Source organism: Artemia sp. Qi Xiang Cuo, chromosome 7 (genome assembly GCF_049724085.1).
Source record: "Artemia sp. Qi Xiang Cuo chromosome 7, ASM4972408v1, whole genome shotgun sequence".
Classification (NCBI taxonomy): Eukaryota; Metazoa; Arthropoda; class Branchiopoda; order Anostraca; family Artemiidae; genus Artemia; species Artemia sp. Qi Xiang Cuo.
The window spans coordinates 2,296,956-2,302,597 of record NC_142800.1 but is presented as its reverse complement, the minus strand read 5'-3'; positions in this window follow the sequence as shown (position 1 = coordinate 2,302,597).

Here is a 5,642-nt window from a genome sequence, read left to right as displayed (position 1 = left end):
GAACTATTTCTACAAATAAATTAAAACACGGAATGATGGACTTTGACAATTCACAAAACATAAGAGAATATCTTGATAATATATGCATTTCAGTAGAAGCAAAATACGGAAAGGGTTCAGGAGAACTGTATGAAAAAGTCATACTAAATACCATTTTGCAAGGGCTACCCCCAAAACTATATAGAATGGTAATATCCAAAAATATTCAGACGTTGGATCTTGCAGTTCAGGAGGTAGATCGATTGATCGAAGTTGATACGATGGTGGCTAATCACAGTAAAATAAAAATAAATAGCCTAGGCGAATCAAACGCGAGCCTGACCTTCAAGGGCGATCAGGCGTCTCCCAATTTCTTTTCAAGGGATAACTCCCCAGTGCCACAAAGAAATAAAACGCAAGAACCTGTTAGGCAGAAAACAGTACGTTTTCAGCCCGTCAAACAATTTAGTTGTGAAAATAACCCTACAATAATAAGATGCTATATTTGTAATCGACCTAGGCGCATCGCGAGGGAGTACCGTCATGTCCCCAATCGTACACTCAGATTTGCTGTTGGTAGCACAAAAAATCATGGCAACCATTTGTTCTGAAGAAAACATTTCAGTGCCAGTGGTGAACTAAGCTACAGCCAGGGAAGATTGCGGCAATCAGTACCTTACAACGTGTATCAACCAAATTTGTACAATTCTCCCCCCAATAGACAAATTAATTACCGATTTGAAAACCCAAATACTCGCCAAAGCAAATATAATGCGAGAATGGTATATCGAAATCCCAAAAATTTGCCGACGGGAAATGAAAATTTTTCAAGCCGACGGCAAATAGTTAATTGGCCGACAGGAAATGAAAATTTTTCAAGTCGACGGCATTGGCAGTCAGCGCCAGCCGGCACTGACGCAAGAAATCTAAACTACCGTAATAATACATGGCGAAGGCAGCCAAATGTAAATCAATTAGATATGCCTACGGAATCTCACATGTCTGAATATCTATTGAAGGCACCGACGCATGAGATAAATCCGCAGGGAAACGTTTCAGGCCCCTAAGAAAAATAAATTGGACCCAGAGGGCACCTAGAATGTTTTATAGGTCCAAACTGATAGTAGTACCGTCTTGTAGTGATAATAATAATAAGTTACCTATATTTAATGATTTCTGTGTAGCAAAGATTTACTTTAAGGCTTTAATTGACTCTGGTGCTACCGCGAACATCATAAACTCATGCGTATTCAATATGTTGCCTCCGCATATTAGGCAACAAATAAATTTTAATAATCCCAATTTAATAGCGTGACAGGGCATCAATTGGATGCGAAAGGTTCAATTCGCCTTAACGTAAAAAGAGATAATAGAATCTTTCCGACAAATTTTATAAAATGCGATAACTTTCCGTACAAAGCCATTATCGGCGCAAATTTTTCAAGGTCTAATAGACTACTATTAGACGTGGCTAACAAAAGGCTTGTCTACCCGGCTAAGGTAGGGGAAGAAATTTCTACCTTAAGAAATTGTAACAGAGGTTACGAAAACAACGTAACAGTAAATAAAATTTCTGGTGGTATAATGTCGCAATCTTGGGAACCTCATGTCTCGCAAGGAGGACATGACATAATCAGAAATTTGTTCAATTATTCTGAGAGACATCACAGAAACGAAGTACATTTAAACAATAAGCGTACTAAATCCTAAAAAATTAAAATATGAGATACAATACACTAAAGGTCATACGAAACCAATGAAATAGTGGAATTATAGGAAAAAGTAGTGAAACCTAATGTAGTTAAAGCACAGCCAATGCTATCTACAGGCAGCGCCAGCCCAAATTCAAGAGACAATGAAAATAAAGAAAAATATTATGGATTCGCAATGCGGAAAACAAAAGTCTCTCCCAAAACGATGCGAAGAATTCAAATATCACAGATGATTGAACCAGTGGATAGCAAATCTGAAATATGGTTTGTGACCCCGTCAAATGAAATTCCAGAAAATCTGTCATGCGAAGAACAGATTATATCTTAACGCAAAGGAGAAGGTTTTATTTGGGTAACTAGTAACCACAAAAATGATACAATTACAATAAAAAAGGGGACGTGTTTAGTTCAAATCCAAGTTTTATCGGGGAATGATTTAAATAGATGGGAGAATTCCAAAAGAAACCTAAAAAACAGCATTACAACCAATCATCACTAAGATCTTTTACATCACCCATGACCTTTAAGAAAACCTAATATGGGTCATATTCTAAATCTAGGTCTTAAGAAAAATTTTCCAAAATACAAAGTACCGCCAAAGACGTATTTTTCATTACCCAAGACAGCATCAGAATTCTACAGTTCTACGAACATTCAATTTTAAAGACTGGTAACTCCATAGAAAAACAGCCATACCGTGTATCGTATAAGCATAAAGAATGGTTAAAAAGTTAAATCCATGAATTAGAAAAAATGAAATTATACGCCCCAGTATAAGTCTGTATTCTGCACCAGTGATCTTCGTACCAAAAAAGAATGGTGATCTTAGACTTGTTGTAGATTACAGAGCCCTTAACAAACAAGTAGTTAGCGATAAATTTCCTTTACCAAGAATAGATGAAATTCTTGACTCTATTTCAAGCAAAAACAAAATCTTTACTTCTTTGGATCTTACCCAAGGCTACCACCAAGTGAAAATAGCCGAAAAACATGCATATAAAACTGCGTTTTCTATGACCGAATGCGGGTCATATGAATATTAAAAAGTATATCTTGGACTTAAGACAAGTTCGAGCGCACTATGTAGGCCCTTATTACACCTATTAAGAGGATTAAAGAATGTAATTCATTTTGTTGATGATGTTATATGCATGGGAGAAAACACTGAATAACGCTTAGCAACATTAGCTAAGTTACTGGAGAAGTTCAGAGAGGGCAATTTATAATGCAAGCCTGGAAAAGTAAATTTACTTCAACCTAAAATTAAATTTTCAGGAGTAGTGGGGACGCAAGTAGAGATATCTCAAGACCCTGACAAAATAAATGTGTTGAAAACCTCAAACCCCCAAGAACTATGAAAGAGTTAAGAGGAATTTTATGTCTTACTGGCTACCTTATAAAATTCATGTGTATTTACGCCCAAGATGTGGAACCCCTCAAGGAAATAACTAAAGAAAACTCCCAATATGTTACCTGGTCCCAGGATGCTCAGACTTCCCTCGACGATCTCAATAAGGCACTCACTTCTGAACCGATATTATCACTACCTAATTTTGAAAACGGACAATTTGTGGTCACAACCGATGCTAGTTCAAAAGGCATTGGGGCTATTCTTTTGCAAATAATTCCCATAGGAAACCCTGATCCTTTACAAGGACCTCCTAAACAAAAACAAATAGAAAAAGTTATATGCTATTCGAGTAGAACTTTATCAAAAGGCGAAAGTAGTTATTCCGCCACAAACTTAGAATTATTATCTATAATCCACCACTTGGACAAATTTAGACACTATTTAATTGGAAGAAAATTTATACTACGATCAGACCATAAAAGCTTGCAGTACCTGCGCACATTTAAAAACCCCACGATAATTCTAGCTAGATGGATTATGAAAATCCAAGACCTAGATTACGAATTTGATTATTTAAAAGGTAAACAAAATGCAGATTGTGACTTTTTGAGTAGATACCCAGTAGATTCCAAGAAAATATGCCGTCGGAAACTGAGGAAAATGAAGTTAACGCTATCAATACTAAGAGCAAACATAAATGTAAGAAAAACAAAGACAAAGACACAGTAAAAGAAAATAAGGATAACTGTTGTCCCTTTTCTTTAGAAAATATAAAAAGAAAGCAAAAAAAGGAACGAAATGTGTCTAGCACTTATTAATTATTGTGTTAATGATGAGGTATTTCAAGATAAATCCAAAACTACTGGAAAAGAGATAGATAAGTTTTACTATGATCTTGATGAAGAAATACTATGTAAAATCGTGACCGCTGAGGCAAATAGAATCCAAACCTCATTAATACCTGTATAACCCCAAAACTTAATAACACCTGCTTTTGAGTATTTTCATTCAGATATAGGTGGACACTTAGGAGTAACGAAAACTTCCCATAAATTAAAACATTATTTTTACGTACCGTCGGGAATAACAAAACTTAAAGAATTTGTAAGTACATACGAAGCGTGTAACTTAAGAAAAAAACCCCAAGCTTATCCTAATCCTCCAATGGGAAAAGTCCCGGTAGCGAGATTCCCCTTCGATATTGTCTCATTTGATTTATATGGAACAAGCGGAGGCTTGCCTGTTTCCAACAGAGGCCATACTTGTGTTCTTTCAGTTATAGATCACTTTTCCGGATTTACTTTTGCAAAAGCATTAAAAAATCAAGGCGCTTACGCCACAAGTAAGGCGTATGCGAAATTATTTTTAAAATTTGGCATTCCAAATAAGGTTTTAAGTGACAACGGAAGTAATTTTGTTTCAAAAGTAACAAAAGACTTAATGAGTTTTCTTAACATAGAGAAATTGGTGACATGAAGGGGAGGGGAGGTGATACCTCAAAAATGCGAGGTGCAACTTCTAAAACTTATAATACAGAATCATCGGGAACCAGTTCCAAAGAGTCTGACGGCGAGTCAGACCATATATTAGTTAAATAAATAGGGAAATCAAACCGACTTCAGCAGCTGTGCACGCGAAAGAAACAAAATTAAAAGGGCAAGAATTTTTGAAAAAGCAATATAAAAGTTTGACCTTATTTCGCAGGCAGAACCAAAAAAGAAAATACCGCAAAAAACAGAAGAAAAAGTAACGACACAGTCTGGTAGAACGGTTAAGAAACCGGAAAGATTAAAATACCCTTAAAAATACAAAAAAAATTTTTTATGCATAGGTATCATAAAGGAATAATAATTTAAAAACTTTTAGCTCACAAGTAAAAATCATACAATTATAAAAAATTTTGTAGAAAAATTTTGTTCAATATATATCAAGGCTTCGCATGAATCAAAACTGTCTGATACCGTCTGTTCAACATAAATCAGTTCCCAAAAACAAATTATAATTAAAAAGTTGCATATAATTAATTCGAATAATTTCCTTTAATATAAAAACTGTACCCATACCATTCCAGTACGATGCATCCAGTACAGCTGAAAGAAGCCGTTATAGGAAGTACTAAACGAGAAATATTCATAAACCTTACAAATGATCTTTTGTTATTTTCTGTTCCAAAAGAAACTGTTGGAACTTTGTCTTGTTACAATAATACAGAAAGAATAGACCCAAGTTACAAAACAGAATTACTTTTACAAAATGTGGGTACGATAACCATAAAACAAGGATGTTGACTTGTAAGTAAAGAGTCAACAGTTCGAATGCCATTAATTACCACGAGCACAAAGATAATAAGTCCCAAAATAATCAATTTTTAAGGCAATTAACCTGTCGTACACTATTCCGAATATAGAAAGTCAGGAAATTAAAACCTCAATATGGTCCAAAAAAAATTAAGGGACATTACAGCTTACAAAAATAAGAAAAGCATTATACTCTCAGATTACCTTATATAAAAATGAAGACCAGATATTAAAGCAACTTAACAACAGATATGGACTGTTCTAAACCAATCGTCATAGGAACTAATTACTGGGTTCCTGTTT